Source organism: Leptodactylus fuscus, chromosome 9 (assembly GCF_031893055.1).
Source record: "Leptodactylus fuscus isolate aLepFus1 chromosome 9, aLepFus1.hap2, whole genome shotgun sequence".
NCBI classification, from domain to species: domain Eukaryota; kingdom Metazoa; phylum Chordata; class Amphibia; order Anura; family Leptodactylidae; genus Leptodactylus; species Leptodactylus fuscus.
In genome coordinates this window covers 33,530,105-33,549,703 of record NC_134273.1, presented here as the reverse complement: position 1 = coordinate 33,549,703, position 19,599 = coordinate 33,530,105, and positions in this window count along the sequence as shown.

The following is a 19,599-nucleotide window of genomic DNA, read 5'->3' as shown; positions in this document are numbered from 1 at the left end:
AGTGGTGTCCTGGCTCGTCCTCTGGAGTGCATCGCCAGCACAGTCAGCAGTGGCAGTGGCAGAGGCAGAGGCAGTGGCAGAGGCAGTGGCAGTGGCGTGAACGGCAGGAGGCCTTTGTCCTGCCGTTGCTGCCTGCCACTGATTCCAGTGCTTGGATTCCAAATGACGGCGCATTGAAGTGGTGGACAGGTTGCTCTTCTCAGAGCCCCTAATCAATTTCGAGAGGCAAATTGTGCAGACAACACTATATCTGTCCTCAGCACATTCCTTGAAAAAACTCCACACCTTCGAGAAACGTGCCCTCGAGGTGGGAGTTTTTCGGGGCTGGGTACGAACTGGAACATCTTGGGAGATTCCGGGTGTGGCCTGGCTTCGCCTAAGCTGCTGACCTCTGCCTCTGCCTCTAGCTACCCTTTTTGGTGCTGCACCTGCCTCAACATCCACACTACTTTCCCCGCTTGACATCCCCCCTGTCCAGGTCGGGTCAGTGTCCTCATCATCCACCACTTCCTCTTCCAACTCCTGTCTCATCTCCTCCTCCCGCACAATGCATCGGTCAACTGGATGCCCTGACGGCAACTGCGTCACATCATCGTCAATGAGGGTGGGTTGCTGGTCATCCACCACCAAATCGAACGGAGATGGAGGAGACTCTAGTGTTTGAGCATCTGGACACAGATGCTCCTCTGTTAGGTTCGTGGAATCGTGACGTGGAGAGGCAGGTTGAGGGACAATGAAAGGAGCGGAGAACAGCTCTGGGGAGCAGGGACAGTTGGGGTTATTGTTCTGTGAAGCTTGGGAATTTTGGGAGGAAGGAGGACAAGACTGTTGGGTAATAGGAGGAGAGGAGGCAGAGTCTGACTGGCTGCTGGACAATGTGCTGTAAGCGTTCTCTGACAGCCATTGCAAGACCTGTTCCTGGTTCTCGGGCCTACTAAGGTTTGTACCCTGCAGTTTAGTTAATGTGGCAAGCAACCCTGGCACTGTGGAGTGGCGCAATGCTTGCTGCCCCACAGGAGTAGGCACGGGACGCCCTGTGGCTTCACTACTACCTTGCTCCCAGGACCATTCCCCCGACCTCGCCCACGGCCTCGTCCACGTCCCTTTCCGGGAGCCTTGCGTATTTTGAATTCCCAGTTAGAAATTGGCACTATATACCAGTAGCAAAAATTGTGGGTGCACGTAACCCCAATATATTCTTTGAATTACCAGTCAGAAACTGGCTCTATATACCAGTAGCAAGAAATGAGGGTATTTATAACCCCAATATATTCTTTGAATTACCAGTCAGAAACTGGCACTATATGGCAGTAGCAAGAAATGAGGGTATTTGTAACCCCAATATAATCTTTGAATTCCCAGTGAGACAATGGCACTATATACCAGTAGCAAGAAATGAGGGTATTTATAACCCCAATATATTCTTTGAATTCCCAGTCAGACAATGGCACTATATACCAGTAGCAAGAAATGAGGGTATTTATAACCCCAATATATTCTTTGAATTACCAGTCAGAAACTGCCACTATATGGCAGTAGCAAGAAATGAGGGTATTTGTAACCCCAATATATTCTTTGAATTCCCAGTCAGACAATGGCACTATATACCAGTAGCAAGAAATGAGGGTATTTATAACCCCAATATATTCTTTGAATTCCCAGTCAGAAACTGCCACTATATGGCAGTAGCAAGAAATGAGGGTATTTGTAACCCCAATATATTCTTTGAATTCCCAGTCAGACAATGGCACTATATACCAGTAGCAAAAATTGTGGGTGCACGTAACCCCAATATATTCTTTGAATTACCAGTCAGAAACTGGCACTATATACCAGTAGCAAGAAATGAGGGTATTTATAACCCCAATATATTTTTTGAATTACCAGTCAGACAATGGCACTATATGGCAGTAGCAAGAAATGAGGGTATTTATAACCCCAATATATTCTTTGAATTACCAGTCAGAAACTGGCACTATATGGCAGTAGCAAGAAATGAGGGTATTTATAACCCCAATATATTCTTTGAATTCCCAGTCAGACAATGGCACTATATACCAGTAGCAAAAATTGTGGGTGCACGTAACCCCAATATATTCTTTGAATTACCAGTCAGAAACTGGCACTATATACCAGTAGCAAGAAATGAGGGTATTTGTAACCCCAATATATTCTTTGAATTCCCAGTCAGACAATGGCACTATATACCAGTAGCAAGAAATGAGGGTATTTGTAACCCCAATATATTCTTTGAATTCCCAGTCAGACAATGGCACTATATACCAGTAGCAAAAATTGTGGGTGCACGTAACCCCAATATATTCTTTGAATTACCAGTCAGAAACTGGCACTATATGGCAGTAGCAAGAAATGAGGGTATTTGTAACCCCAATATATTCTTTGAATTCCCAGTCAGACAATGGCACTATATACCAGTAGCAAAAATTGTGGGTGCACGTAACCCCAATATATTCTTTGAATTCCCAGTCAGACAATGGCACTATATGGCAGTAGCAAAAATAGTGGGTGTATATAGCCCCAATTCTATTGCTAGGGGACTTGCAGTGTATTTCTGGGGTGAAGGTGGGGGGGCACACCGTTGGAACGGGTATCGGGGGTATATATCGGGTATACGGGAATACACTGTCAGTGTATTCCATTCAGGATCCTGGGAAAGCTGGGTTGCGGCGATTGAGCCCGTCAGTGCCACGTTACACTGACAAGCTTCTCCCTGGAATTTAGCTCTTATAAGAGCTGTTGGTTGTCTTCTCCTTCCTATCCTAGCCTGTCCCTGCCTACCCAGAATCTAACCCCTAGCTAACTGGACGGAAACCTCCGTCCCCGGTGAATTACAAGCTCAGAATGACGTGAAGCTGGGCGTCGCTGTTCTTTTAAATTAGAGGTCACATATTTTCGGCAGCCAATGGGTTTTGCCTACTTTTTTCAACGTCACCGGTGTCGTAGTTCCTGTCCCACCTACCCTGCGCTGTTATTGGAGCAAAAAAGGCGCCAGGGAAGGTGGGAGGGGAATCGAGTAATGGCGCACTTTACCACGCGGTGTTCGATTCGAACATGCCGAACAGCCTAATATCCGATCAAACATGAGTTCGATAGAACACTGTTCGCTCATCTCTACACATGACCATTACAGAACTCATGAATTTCAATGAGCCTATTTACATGGCGCTATCTATGTCCAGTTTTGAGGGACAAGGATAGTGCGTCAGGTTTTTTTTTTATGGTCATGAAAAACAGATATGTGAACAGACACATTGGTATTCAATGTACTTTTAAAAGAGAAGTGGGACAAACGTAGCCAAAATGGCTGCTATGACACTATACAAGTTAGAAAAATAACAATCCTTTTATACTCCCCCTAAAGAATTACTCTCTATTATCTCTATATAATGATATGTCCGTTCTTACCTTTCTTGACTGGACATATCCAGATATGTGTGTCACAAATTTAGCTGTTCAAGATAATATAGTTTTACAATCTTATGTCACAAAGTGAAATGCTGTATTTATCTATGTACTGCCACCCACTGGTTGTGTTGTGCACTGCAGTCTGTCAAGGGATTTGTAAGGACGATGCAATATTGTATTGAACTGGTTTCCTAAGAGAGTCTGATAGTTAAAGGTGAAAAAATCTGTCTAATATCTGATGTCTTAGGGCCCCATCACACGGCGTAAGCGTTCGGCTCATTCCGAGCCGTACACGCGAGCACTTCTAAACACTTCCCATTCACTTCAATGGGAGCGCGCGTAAAGCTTTATGAGCGCTCCCATTAAAGTGAATGGGAAGTGTTTAGAATCGCTCGCGTGTACGGCTCAGAATGAGCCGAGCGCTTACGCCGTGTGAAGGGGCCCTTCGGGCTTATCCATATGTCCACTTCAAGTAGAGGTGTGATGTCCACTTAAATCATGAACTGCATTTGCACTCATTGTTTTTAATGGCTGCATTTAGATGTCCATTTTTTCCCATAGACCAAAAAGGATTGGAGACAAGTTCTATTTGAAAACCAAGCTTGCATTATAGTCTATAGGTTCCTGAAATTCACAAACATTACACAGAAACCATTATGGGAAGAATATGCAAATCTGACTTCCATGATGTAATTAGGATGTCAGTGCCTCAAGTATGGTGGTCTCTCCCTATGGAGTGACGATATCCCCCTTAACCCTGTCTAAGCCTCTCACCTCTGCCAGGTCAGTCCTCTCTACGCCAAGCTGATGAGATGCAAATATATCAAAATGGCTGTCCTTGGCTGAGAAGAATGTATCTGGTATAATCCCAACATCATTGCAAACAAAGGCCTCTGAGAAGGTCGGCATGATGTTAAAGGGAGCGCCCTCTATAGGCTTGCTTGACTGAGACTCTATCTTCCGAATTACATCATGGAAGATAGACTTGCACATTCTCAGTCGGCGCCCTCTATTGGTGTGCACACTTGAGACACTGACATCCTAATTACATCATGGAAGTCAGATTTGCATATTCTTCCCATGTTCCTTTGCAGTGGAGCGCTCATTGCTTAATAAGACTCCACACACCTAAATGGTGGTCTTTCCCTTTGGAGTGACGATATCCCCTTAACACAGAAACCATTAAACAGACATAATACGGCAGCTGAAAGTAATGTGTGAATAACCCTGTTGCATAGGCTATCAATGTGCGCTCTTTGAAGGTCCAACCCCTCCATCACCCTTAAGGGTAAGTTCACACAGCGAAAAATGAAGAGGAATTTCTCTTAATTTTCTGCCTCCATTGCCTGCCCGTGGGTTACCCATGATGGGATGAAAACAATGAAAGGCAGAGTGTAGGCGGAGTTTTACACGGATCCATGGGAGGAATACACCTTCAAATTACTCCGTGTGAACATAACCTGAGGATTAGAAAAACTGTGGATGATCTGCAACACCATGCACAACCATATTTATTGGACTGGAAAAATTGTGGTTGCAATGTTTCGGCTATTAGTGAAGGTTTCAAGGGCCCCAATGGGTGTGGACAATAGGGCGCTCTCAGCATACTCTGTTGGAAATACATAGCACATTTGAACAAACTGCCATAAGATAACATAGGAAGCGCAGCTGCACAGGTCTAAGTTTATGCGCATGCGCAAATCAGGAATAGGAGGTGTGTGTTGGTGAGCCTATCAGTAGCCTCCATAGTAAGAGATGGGAGTGGTTATGATGGAGGGTGCTAACGTGCATGCCTGAGAAGGTGTGCTTGATATCCGGATAGGATTTGTCCGGCAGGACAGTGGTGGGTGGAGTAAGGTCCTTAAATACCTCGTAGGCGGCGGGGCTCTTCACCGCTGACAGTATAGCGGCGGTCATAGCCATGACGAAGGAACTAGTAAGGCTCTGAAACGCGTAGCTAATCATCTCTGTACGCAATGTATATTTGTTTCATTACCTTGTGGTAGCTTGTGATGCTCCTTTTTTAATGGAACAATAAAAGTTATTTTTTAACGTACCGGAAGCGCTGGATATCCTTTCCTTGTAGTATTGCGGTGTGGTTTACACAAATACTGTATGTATCTAATAACATTTTGGATATTTTAATGTAATCCAAATAAAAGTGAAGTTTTATCAAGTTCCCTAATAGGCTAGGTGTTCCCTTCCTTTCTGTGACATTTTCAAGGGTTGGACTTCGAAAAATCACACATTAAGGGTTTATACTAATTTTAGAAGTTGTCCCTCTTTACTAGGGTTGGGGATAACTTTGTGATGTGTCGGGGTCTAGCTGCTAGGACCCCCACCTATCCCAATCGATGTTCTTGTCTATCTCTGGCACTCCCATCACTCCCACTTGCGTCACTTTTGGAAAATGTGTAGGAAAAGTGTTAATAAATTTGGAACATATTCCATCAATGCAAATTCCAGAAAAACTGACTGTATATGCATGGAGTATCCATGTGCCAGCTTTCATGCTGAACTTCAGCAGCTGAGTATTTTGGGGTGGAGGAATTTTCTGAAACCCTTTCTTTGGGCATCAAGATATTATGCCTTAGCCATCTGCACCCATTTCACATGCCCTGCCAGCCCCCTTGTCTAGGTGCCTTGGGGCTGTTTGTCACAAATACACCTTGTATCAGTAATGACCAACTTTAATGATTTTAGACTCTAGTCTTAACAAAAAAAAACAGGCTGTAAATCCTAAACTAATACCCTTCATTGCTAGCATTATTTTCCTTTGTACTGCATTAGAAATAAACATTGTTTCATTGCTTTTTTTCTATAATATGACTCATTATTTGAAACCTCCTGACAAGACAATACATACAAGACATAGATAGGGGGAAATAATCAAATTAAAGTGATTCCTGGCTGCTCACAGTCAATTAAAATGATCAACTTTGCCTAAGGCTTGGGAGACATCTAGTGGTAATTATTATCATTGCAGTCCTAATAATGAGCAGCAGGACTGAGCTGCTGTAGTTTTGCACAATATTTAAAGGGATTGTATCCACTTTCTACAATTGATAGTCAATCCTTAGGATAGGTCATTAATATTAGATATGAGGGGTTCTGACATGCAGGACCCTCACACATTACCTGTACCAAGGCAGCATGGTATAGTCATGTAGCTCACTTGTCATAAAAAGTGTAGCAGTGACTGTAGGTATCCGTCTCAATTGACGGATCAAATATTGATGGTCCATCCCCACTTTGCGGAAAAGATCGCAGCACGGACACGCTGCAATTTGCAAAGCCGTTGCGGCTTTGCAAATCACAGCATGTCAATTATTTCTACGGGAAATGCCAGCGGCTTTCCCGTAGATATAATGTTAAGAGAAAGTCTGCAGAGGAAAGCTTTCTCTTAAAAGCGCTGCGGAAAGAACCGCAATGCATTCACGCAGCGGTTCTTCCCGCAGCGCTTTAGTGCTGCGGATATGGCCCATGGGGCCTTAGCCTTAAGATGTGTTTCTGTGTTCCCTTGATATGAACATTCGAAAAGCACTGCTGAGCATACAGAAGTATCAAAGTTTAACTTCACTTTCTGCAGTGTGATATTTTATCACAGAACATAATAAAATCCAATTAAAAATGGCAAGTTAACACAGTGTACATGTATCCCAAAATGTACACAACTATACAGTATGTCCAGTGGCGTAACTAGGAATGGCGGGGCCCCGTGGTGAACTTTTGACATGCCCCCCCCCCCAACCAACACCGACGTCAAAGACCTCGACCGACCCCCTCCTCCGCACTCTATTATGTCCCTTAGTAAGCCCTGCACACAGTATTATATCCATTAGTGTCCCCTGCACACAGTATTATCCCCCATAGTTTGGTGAACCTGCCCTTTTCGCCGCCCGAGGCGGCCGACAGAAAGCCGCCGCCCCCCCCCCCCCCCCCGGAGGAGGGGGCGGGGCAGAGGGCATGGCAGAGTGAAGGGGTGGGGCATAGTGAAGGGGCGGGGCTTAGCGGCGTTCACAGGCAGAGAGCAGGCACGGAGAGGACCTGCTCTCTGCCTGAGCGTGAGGGGAGGCCACTGGAGCAGCGCTGCTCCAGCGGCCTCCCCAATCCACCGCTCGGTGCTAAGCCAGTCCAGGACAGCTTGTCCTGGACTGACTTAGGTAAGCAAAAATGCCGATCTCCCTGGGGACCTGACATAGCGCCGCCTGAAGCGGTCGCTTCAGGTCGCCTCATGGGAGGTGCGGCGCTGCATTAGTGTCCCACATAGTATTATGTCCCTTACTGGCCCCTGCACACAGTATTATGCCCCATAATGGCCCCTGCACACAGTATTCTGTCCCTTACTGGCCCCTGCACACAGTATTATACCCCATAGTGGACACCCATAAACAATTATTATACTTTGGGGTCTTTTCAGACCCCAGAGTATAATAATAGGAGACCCGGGGGAATAAAAACATAAAAAATTACTGTTTCTTACTTGTCTCTGGCTCCTACGCTGTCTTCTCTGCTGGCGTCCTTATTAGAGATGAGCGAACAGTGTTCTATCGAACACATGTTCGATCGGATATCAGGGTGTTCGCCATGTTCGAATCGAATCGAACACCACGTGGTAAAGTGCGCCAAAATTCGATTCCCCTCCCACCTTCCCTGGCGCCTTTTTTGCACCAATAACAGCGCAGGGGAGGTGGGACAGGAACTACGACACTGGGGGCATTGAAAAAAATTGGAAAAAGTCATTGGCTGCCGAAATCAGGTGACCTCCATTTTAGACGAATAGTGGATTTCAAATCCGGGTCATATGAGAATGTAAACTTTGTGACTATGAGACAGGGATAGCTGTACAGGCAGGGATAGCTAGGGATAACCTTTATTTAGGGGGGAATGTTATTAAAAATAACTTTTTGGGGCTCTATCGGGTGTGTAATTGTGATTTTTGTGAGATAAACTTTTTCCCATAGGGATGCATTGGCCAGCGCTGATTGGCCGAATTCCGTACTCTGGCCAATCAGTGCTGGCCAATGCATTCTATTAGCTTGATGAAGCAGAGTGTGCACAAGGGTTCAAGCGCACCCTCGGCTCTGATGTAGGAGAGCCGAGGGTGCACTTGAACCCTTGTGCACCCTCAGCTCTGCTACATCAGAGCCGAGGGTGCGCTTGAACCCTTGTGCACACTCTGCTTCATCAAGCTAATAGAATGCATTGGCCAGCGCTGATTGGCCAATGTATTCTATTAGCCTGATGAAGTAGAGCTGAATGTGTGTGCTAAGCACACACATTCAGCTCTACTTCATCGGGCTAATAGAATGCATTGGCCAGCGCTGATTGGCCAGAGTACGGAACTCGACCAATCAGCGCTGGCTCTGCTGGAGGAGGCGGAGTCTAAGATCGCTCCACACCAGTCTCCATTCAGGTCCGACCTTAGACTCCGCCTCCTCCGGCAGAGCCAGCGCTGATTGGCCGAAGGCTGGCCAATGCATTCCTATGCGAATGCAGAGACTTAGCAGTGCTGAGTCAGTTTTGCTCAACTACACATCTGATGCACACTCGGCACTGCTACATCAGATGTAGCAATCTGATGTAGCAGAGCCGAGGGTGCACTAGAACCCCTGTGCAAACTCAGTTCACGCTAATAGAATGCATTGGCCAGCGCTGATTGGCCAATGCATTCTATTAGCCCGATGAAGTAGAGCTGAATGTGTGTGCTAAGCACACACATTCAGCACTGCTTCATCAAGCCAATACAATGCATTAGCCAGTGCTGATTGGCCAGAGTACGGAATTCGGCCAATCAGCGCTGGCTCTGCTGGAGGAGGCGGAGTCTAAGATCGCTCCACACCAGTCTCCATTCAGGTCCGACCTTAGACTCCGCCTCCTCCAGCAGAGCCAGCGCTGATTGGCCGAATTCCGTACTCTGGCCAATCAGCACTGGCTAATGCATTGTATTGGCTTGATGAAGCAGTGCTGAATGTGTGTGCTTAGCACACACATTCAGCTCTACTTCATCGGGCTAATAGAATGCATTGGCCAATCAGCGCTGGCCAATGCATTCTATTAGCGTGAACTGAGTTTGCACAGGGGTTCTAGTGCACCCTCGGCTCTGCTACATCAGATTGCTACATCTGATGTAGCAGTGCCGAGTGTGCATCAGATGTGTAGTTGAGCAAAACTGACTCAGCACTGCTAAGTCTGCATTCGCATAGGAATGCATTGGCCAGCCTTCGGCCAATCAGCGCTGGCTCTGCCGGAGGAGGCGGAGTCTAAGGTCGGACCTGAATGGAGACTGGTGTGGAGCGATCTTAGACTCCGCCTCCTCCAGCAGAGCCAGCGCTGATTGGCCGAATTCCGTACTCTGGCCAATCAGCACTGGCTAATGCATTGTATTGGCTTGATGAAGCAGTGCTGAATGTGTGTGCTTAGCACACACATTCAGCTTTACTTCATCGGGCTAATAGAATGCATTGGCCAATCAGCGCTGGCCAATGCATTCTATTAGCGTGAACTGAGTTTGCACAGGGGTTCTAGTGCACCCTCGGCTCTGCTACATCAGATTGCTACATCTGATGTAGCAGTGCCGAGTGTGCATCAGATGTGTAGTTGAGCAAAACTGACTCAGCACTGCTAAGTCTGCATTCGCATAGGAATGCATTGGCCAGCCTTCGGCCAATCAGCGCTGGCTCTGCCGGAGGAGGCGGAGTCTAAGGTCGGACCTGAATGGAGACTGGTGTGGAGCGATCTTAGACTCCGCCTCCTCCAGCAGAGCCAGCGCTGATTGGCCGAATTCCGTACTCTGGCCAATCAGCACTGGCTAATGCATTGTATTGGCTTGATGAAGCAGTGCTGAATGTGTGTGCTTAGCACACACATTCAGCTCTACTTCATCGGGCTAATAGAATGCATTGGCCAATCAGCGCTGGCCAATGCATTCTATTAGCGTGAACTGAGTTTGCACAGAGGTTCTAGTGCACCCTCGGCTCTGCTACATCAGATTGCTACATCTGATGTAGCAGTGCCGAGTGTGCATCAGATGTGTAGTTGAGCAAAACTGACTCAGCACTGCTAAGTCTGCATTCGCATAGGAATGCATTGGCCAGCCTTCGGCCAATCAGCGCTGGCTCTGCCGGAGGAGGCGGAGTCTAAGGTCGGACCTGAATGGAGACTGGTGTGGAGCGATCTTAGACTCCGCCTCCTCCAGCAGAGCCAGCGCTGATTGGCCGAATTCCGTACTCTGGCCAATCAGCACTGGCTAATGCATTGTATTGGCTTGATGAAGCAGTGCTGAATGTGTGTGCTTAGCACACACATTCAGCTCTACTTCATCGGGCTAATAGAATGCATTGGCCAGCGCTGATTGGCCGAATTCCGTACTCTGGCCAATCAGCACTGGCTAATGCATTGTATTGGCTTGATGAAGCAGTGCTGAATGTGTGTGCTTAGCACACACATTCAGCTCTACTTCATCGGGCTAATAGAATGCATTGGCCAATCAGCGCTGGCCAATGCATTCTATTAGCGTGAACTGAGTTTGCACAGGGGTTCTAGTGCACCCTCGGCTCTGCTACATCAGATTGCTACATCTGATGTAGCAGTGCCGAGTGTGCATCAGATGTGTAGTTGAGCAAAACTGACTCAGCACTGCTAAGTCTGCATTCGCATAGGAATGCATTGGCCAGCCTTCGGCCAATCAGCGCTGGCTCTGCCGGAGGAGGCGGAGTCTAAGGTCGGACCTGAATGGAGACTGGTGTGGAGCGATCTTAGACTCCGCCTCCTCCAGCAGAGCCAGCGCTGATTGGCCGAATTCCGTACTCTGGCCAATCAGCACTGGCTAATGCATTGTATTGGCTTGATGAAGCAGTGCTGAATGTGTGTGCTTAGCACACACATTCAGCTCTACTTCATCGGGCTAATAGAATGCATTGGCCAATCAGCGCTGGCCAATGCATTCTATTAGCGTGAACTGAGTTTGCACAGGGGTTCTAGTGCACCCTCGGCTCTGCTACATCAGATTGCTACATCTGATGTAGCAGTGCCGAGTGTGCATCAGATGTGTAGTTGAGCAAAACTGACTCAGCACTGCTAAGTCTGCATTCGCATAGGAATGCATTGGCCAGCCTTCGGCCAATCAGCGCTGGCTCTGCCGGAGGAGGCGGAGTCTAAGGTCGGACCTGAATGGAGACTGGTGTGGAGCTATCTTAGACTCCGCCTCCTCCAGCAGAGCCAGCGCTGATTGGTCGAGTTCCGTACTCTGGCCAATCAGCACTGGCCAATGCATTTCTATGGGGAAAAGTTAGCTTGCGAAAATCGCAAACTGACAGGGATTTCCATGAAATAAAGTGACTTTTATGCCCCCAGACATGCTTCCCCTGCTGTCCCAGTGTCATTCCAGGGTGTTGGTATCATTTCCTGGGGTGTCATAGTGGACTTGGTGACCCTCCAGACACGAATTTGGGTTTCCCCCTTAACGAGTTTATGTTCCCCATAGACTATAATGGGGTTCGAAACCCATTCGAACACTCGAACAGTGAGCGGCTGTTCGAATCGAATTTCGAACCTCGAACATTTTAGTGTTCGCTCATCTCTAGTCCTTATGAAATGACGTCAGACGTCACATGATCCGGGACGCAGGCCGGGTTCATGTGACGTCAGAGACGTCAGAAAGGAGGCCTGGCAGATTCGTGGAGAGGTAAGTAACACTGTTTGTTATGTTCCCTTACCTTTCCCGATCCGCCGATCATTATACTCGGGGGTCTGCAAACACCCCCGAGTATAATGAAAGTATTTGTGGGGCCCGCGGTGTCACTTGCCGATCCCAGCCCAGCCAGGATCGGCAAGTGAATAGGGGCCGTAACGGCCTTTTTTTAAAAAAAAAAAACTGCAGCGGTAGCGGCTCTGTGGCAGCCGCCTCCACTGCCTCTATGGTAGTTACGCCTCTGAGTATGTCTATATAGTTACGTATGTCAGCTGCTGCCTATGACATTTGACATTATTTCATAGGATCACCTTTTATTGAAAAGCTGCAGTTTGTGAAATGAAGTGAATGAACAAAAGATAAGTGGAAAAGATAAGATAAGATAATCCTTTAATAGTCCTACAGTGGGGAAATTTCAGTACGTTACAGCAGCATAGTAATACAGATACAGGATAATACACAGTAATATATTACGGAAGTAGGCACACATAAGCTGAGAAGAGAAGATATACTAGGAGTCCATAGCAGCTATGGAACTGTTAAATATCAGTACCTTGACTCGATACTGCTAAATATCTTGTATTTGCCGGTGAGACTTGTGTCCACTGTTAAATATCCTTTAAATTGTGGGATAGACTTGTGTCACGTGTTGTAGGCCTTATCCACGATAGGAAGAAGTCAGCTTGTTATAAATCAGTGTAGAGGTTTATTAATATCTTGAAGGAAAACGCAGGAACAGGGAAAATGTCCAAAATAACACAAATATCAGTCAATTGTCAATAGCTTACAACTTCAGAGAAGTTAAATCATCTGCATATCTTGTAGTTACAGCTTGGTTCATGCTTGTCATCTGGTCTAGTCATCTGGGATATTCACGACATCTTGTCCAGGATGACAGAGAGGGATAGCAGACAGACCTGCCATAGATTCCCCATGGATCCCCCTCATGGATGACGACAACGACGACCCTCATGGATGACCCCGACGTGTGTGTCTGTCACTCATTTATGTTCATGAGAGTGGGTGTTACCTTCCATCTTACAGCTATGTAAGGAGATTTCTACTATGGTGCACTCTAACCGCACCCATGCACCCAAAATACAACAAATATGATGTCAGTAGAGTGTTAACCCCATGTCTGCTAGAGAATATTGTAAATATAATATTTAACAGGAACAGAAGAAGAAAGAAGAAAGGCTTCATAATAATAATCATTAGTTTACTGTACGAAATGATCTTCGCTTGGTCTGATGTAGATTATACAGCCTGATCGCGGTTGGAAGGAAGGACTTGCGATAGCTCCTTCTCACACTTGGGGTGAAGCAGACGGTCACTTACAGTGCTGCTAAGTGCCATCAAGGTCTCATACATGGGGTGGGATTTGTTCTCCCGCATGGAGCTCACCACTGACAGTGTCCTTTTGTCACCCACCACCTGTCCCTGTTTGAAATACTGCTCACCCAGCAGGCCACACCGAAAAAGATGGCTGAAGCAACCACAGAGTTGAAAAAGGCCCTAAGATGTGGTCCCTGGACTCCGAAGGCCCTCAGCCTCCTGAGCAGGTAGAGTCTGCTGTGGCCCTTTCTGTGCAGCGCCTCCAGGTGATCAGCCCAGTCTAGTTTATTATTGAGGAGCACACCCAGGTACTTATAGGTCCTGACTATCTCAATGCATGTTCCTTGGATCTCCACCAGGGTCGGAGCACTTCTCCATTTACTAAAGTCCACCACCATCTCCTTGGTCTTCCCAGCAGTAATCCTGAGGTGGTTCAGCTGGCACCATTCAACAAAGTCTCGGTTTAAGTCTCTGTATTCCCTATTGTCACCATCAGTGATAAGGCCTACTATAGCAGAGTCATCGGAGTACTTCTGTAAGTAACATCTGGATGAGTTGTGCCTAAAGTCAGCAGTGTACAGTGTGAAGAGAAATGGGGCAAGAACTGTACCTTGTGGTGCCCCCGTACTACAGATAACAGTGTCAGACACACAGTCCTGGGCTCTCCCATACTGAGGGCGGTTTGTCAGGTAGTCTAGTATCCAGTTGGACAGGTGATGGTCCAGTCCACCAAGGTTCAGATTCTCCCTCAGTAGCTGAATTGTGTTGAACGCACTGGAGAAATCAAAGAACATTATCCTCACAGTGTTCCCGGGTTTCTCCAGTTGAGAGAGAGCTCTGTGAAGAAGGTGGATGATGGCGTCATCTACCCCAATTCCCGGCCGATAGTCAAACTGGAGGGGGTTCAGAGCAGAGCACACTAGAGGGCGTAGGTGTGTCAGGACCAGTCTCTGTAGAAGAGACCACACCGAGCGGATCCTCGTGTAATAAATTCACAAAATTGGGCTAATTTTGGTTGGGACAAATGCCCCCTCACCTGAAGAGGTTGTGTAAAGACACAACACTCAAGAAGCTCGTAACACCCTAATTCAAGGGTCCAAGGCAGCTGCTGTAGGCGTCACTCAGATGTATAGATGCAGAGAAAAATGGACCAGCCCCCTTGTAGGTTTCGGCCAAGAAGGAAACAGCGCTTGCCCGGTAAAGATGATAAGTACTCCATTATTGACACACAACACTGTGGAATGAAATGTATACACTTGAGAAAGGGCTGTCTAGCCTGAAACGCGTTGTGCAGTCTCTCTAGGACCTTCATCAGGTGGGATGTCAGTGCTACAAGTCGGTAGTGTAAGGATTGGAGTCAGGGTCAGGCAGTGCAAAATGACACAGCTGGGAAAGCAACACTGTGCAACTAATGACAAAAGGGGTCGCAGGCCCTGCAGCTATAACTATGCTGTAATATCTGAGATGAGGCAGACCAACGCACTTCCTAATTGAAGTGCACCTACCACGGCTCCTAACCTTCTATCCGGCGGCTAGGATAAGGGGAGAGGAGGCCCTGAAAGTCCTAGGGACTGGAGTCACGGGGTCACACCTAAACAGAAAGCACAGTGTAAATGCAATGCAAAACAAAAGACTAAACAGCATGGAACCAGGGAGGACCACAAGTCCCAGCAAGACACAGAAGAGAAGGCGAGGTCAGACGAGCAAGAGGTCAAGCCAGGAGATATAATAAAAGGTACCAAATCAAAAGACAAGGGATAGTCAAAAATACAAGCCGGGTCTAAAAACCAAGAAACATATGGAATACAAACAGACAGGGAATCAGACTGAGCAGGGGGACCAGGAAACACAAAGTGAATGGCTGGCAAGGATCCATGCCTGGGTGGGGTTTAAATAGCAGCAGAGAACACACCTGATGGCTAATGACATGGAGACTGAGAGCAAGGAAAAGATTAACCCTAAATGACCTAAGAACACCCAATAGAACTCCTAACACGTCTCCCAGGGAGACACCGCGCAGCAAAGAGACCGCGGCGACTCCGTATCCTGACAGGTAGTCATTGTAGTCCATCTGGTTGGGTTTCTTTGGTACTGATACCACACAAGATGTTTTCCACAGTTGAGGTACCACTCCCAGCTTTAGACTCATATTGTACATGTATGTAATAATACCACACAGCGGGTCTCCGCACATTTTAAGAACTTTTGCGCTTATCCCATCAGGTCCTCTGGCCTTGTCTGCTTTAATCCTCTTGATTTCTCTACACACCTGAGACTCCTTGAGGATCAGATAGTCAGATTGCAGTTGACTGCAGGTCGGTGGGGGTTGGGTCTTGGTGTGTGAGTGGAGTGGGGTTGACGGACATGCTGGTGAAGGGAGAGTTGGCTTGGAGTCAAATCTATTGAAGAATAGATTAAGCTTGTTAAGCCACTTCCTGTCACCTTCTATCTGGTGACCAGCCTTTTGTTTATGTCTGGATATCATCTTCAGGCTGTCCCACACCTTCGAGACTCTACCTTCCCCCATCTGTAGTTCCATCTTCTGCCTATAGTTGGCTTTCCCCTCTCTGATCAGTTGTCTCAACTGTTTTTGCACCTCCCCCACGCCATTTTTGTCACCAGATCTAAAGATTCTCTTTTTCTGCTTGGGAAGAGCTTTAATCTCAGAGTTGATCCATGGTTTGTTATTGGAGAAACACCTCACCTTTCTAGTTGATACCGTGCTGTCTACACAGAAATGAATGTAGTCCGTTATGCAGTGTGTGAGTCTCTCAATGTCACCTGGAAATGAGTCTTGAAATACTTCCCATAATGTTATATTAAAACAGTCCCTCAGAGTCTCAACACTTTCCTCTTACCAAATTTTCACTGTACGAGTAACAGCTGGTTCTCCCATCAATATTACGTGTGAGCGCCCCTTAGAGGAGGATTCCTGGAAGTGAAGATAAGGCTTCCCAATCATAACATCATCCAGTCTGTCTGGGGTTCTATGAAGAGACAGAAGGATTGGAGCAAGTCTATTTCCACAGAAGATCTGTGCTTAGTTCTCCAAGATGGCAGGAACAACCTCCCTGCCAAGTTCTGCCAAAACTGTCTAAGGGGGCATTCACACGGAGTAACGCCAGCGTGTATCACAGCCGTACACGCCGGCGTTACAGCAGGGCTGCCGAACACTTCCCATTCATTTCTATGGGAGCCGGCATGCGAGCGCTCCCCATAGAAATGAATGCACTGCTTCTTTCACTGCGAGCAGTCCCATTGAAGTGAATGGGAAGTGCCGGCATATACGGCTAGCTCCGCTCATGCCGTGCCGTACACGCCGGCACTTCCCATTCATTTCAATGGGACTGCTCGCAGTGAAAGAAGCAGCCCATTCATTTCTATGGGGAGCGCTCGTATGCCAGCTCCCATAGAAATGAATAGGAAGTGTTCGGCAGCCCTGCTGTAACGCCGGCGTGTACGGCTGTGATACACGCTGGCGTTACTCCGTGTGAATGCAGCCTAAGAGTGTAGCTAGAAAAAATGATGGGCAAAGGTCACAACAAATATTGAAGTGATTTAGATTTCCATTTTGTACATTCACCATGCACTTTGCTAACAAAATAAACTATTAATAGAGATGAGCGAGTAGTACTCGATCGAGTAGGTATTCGATCAAATACTATGGTATTCGAAATACTCGTACTCGATCGAGTACCACTCGCTGTTCGAATGTAAAAGTTCGATGCAGAGCCAGCATTGATTGGCCAAATGCTATACAGTCGGCCAATCAATGCTGGTTCTTCTCCGACCTTTAGAAGTCTTCTCCGTGCAGCTTCCCTGCGGCGTCTTCCAGCTCTTCATTCCCTCTTCCAGACATCAGGCCTGGGCAGAGCCGACTGCGCATGTCCGCTTGTAGTGCGGCCATGTGTCATTCCACTGGACAAGAAACATTAGCATGCGCTCATCACAATTCCTGATATGACATCTGCATTAAGCAAGATGCAGGGTACAACGCAGACCAGGCCCGAGCACCAGGAAGAGGTGTTACAATGGCTAGCGGATACTGCTTCCAGCTGCTTTTCCAGCAGCCGGTCAGCCACTACCTGCAGTCGTGTTCATACCCAACAGTCTGCCCCTCCTTCCTCCCAACTTGCCCAATCTTCCCAACAGAGTCATCCCACCCTTGTCCCCTCCCAGGATCTCTTTCCGGGTCCTTCTACTGTCTCTCCCTCTGTTGAACCACTTTCCGAATCCCAGAAGCTACCAGACGACTTTGAGTGTATTGATGCCCAAACACTGGAGCATCCGCCATCTCATTTTGGATATCAGTGAAAAACCTGCGATTGGTTGTTATGGATACCTGGAGTAAAGCTATGTGAATGTGACCTTGTGTAACAGTCTCTGCACCTTTCAAGCTGACATACAGCAGTGAAAAAAAATGGCTGAGTTGTTATGGAAGCCTGGAGTAAAGCTCTGATGTGTGGTATTCTGTGCAGAGCCACGTATCTAATCCTCCAGCGTGTAGTACTGTGTGCTGATGTGTGTATCTAATCCTCCAGTGTGTGGTACTATGTGCAGAGGCGTGTATCTAATCTTCCATAGTGTGGTACTGTGTACTGAGGCATGTATCTAATCCTCCAGCGTGTGGTACTGTGTGCAGAGGTGTGTAAGTAATCTTCCGGAGGGTGGTACTGTGTGCTGAGGTGTGTATCTAATCCTCTGGGTGTGGTACTGTGTGCAGAGGTGTGTATCTAACCCTCCGGCATGTGGTCTTCTTTCTTAGATTTTTGTTAAGGGAATAAAATGCAAATAAAACTATAAATTTGGTATCCCCAGAATTTTATTGAAACAAAGAATAGAAGCAACATGTCATTTTGGTTACATAGTGAATGCCATAATAAACAAAGCCCATAAGAAAGTCGCACAAATGTACTATTTTTTCTAATTAACCCCATTCCAGCCCTCATGTGGCTCTGAGAATGAAAATGAAAAATTTTATGGAGTTTGAAAGGGGGAGAGTCAAAAATGAAAATCGCAAAAATTATTTTGGTGGGAAAGAGTTAAAAAGCGTTTACCCACGGAAACCCACTGACTCCATAGACTACAGTGGTGTTTACCTGGTTTACGCCAAAAAAAAACGTAGAGAAAAGTCCTGCATGAATACTCAGTCAGGTTACGACTAAGGAGACAAACTTCTCCGAAACACGTCAGCTGGACGTCTGTTTATATGGAGGGGGTCTACGAAGATCTTTCTTGAGGTTGGGGAACAGAAAGTAATCACTGGTTGCCAGGTCTGGGCTGTAGGGTGGATGGTTGATTTCTTCAAAACCACTGTCTTGAACAGCAGCTATAGCAACATGCCCTGTGTGAACTGGTGCATTTTTCGCAACATTGTTGCTTCATTCATTCTGGTCGTCTTTCTCCAAGGATATCTCGAAAAGTAATGATGATAATGAATTAAAAATTTGTATTCATACCCTCAGGGAATGTCATTCACATTGAGATAATTTAGAAACCTTAATCATTACTAAATCGCCCCGATACCTAGAATACATTGAACTACCCTTGTATATACAGTGTTGGCCAAAACTATTGGCACCCCTGCAATTCTGTCAGATAATACTCATGTTCTTCCAGAAAATGATTGCAAGCACAAACTCTTTGGTATTAATATCTTCATTTATTTTGCGTGCAATAAAAAAACACAAAAGAGAATGAATAAAAGTCAAATCATTGATCATTTTACACAAAACTCCAAAAATGGGCCGGACAAAAGTATTGGCCCCCTCAGCCTAATACTTGGTAGCACAACCTTTAGGCAAAATAACTGCGAACAACCGCTTCCAGTAACCAGCAATTAGTTTCTTACAATGCTCTGCTGGAATTTTAGACCATTCTTCTTTGGCAAACTGCTCCAGGTCCCTGAGATGTGAAGGGGGCCTTCTCCAAACTGCCATTTTGAGATCTCTCCACAGGTGTTCTATGGGATTCAGGTCTGGACTCATTGCTGCCACTTTAGAAGTCTCCAGTGCTTTCTCTCAAACCATTCTCTAGTGCTTTTTGAAATGTGTTTTTGGGTCATTGTCCTGCTGGAAGACCCATGACCTCTGAGGAAGACCCAGCTTTCTCACACTGGGCCCTACATTATGCTGCAAAATTTGTTG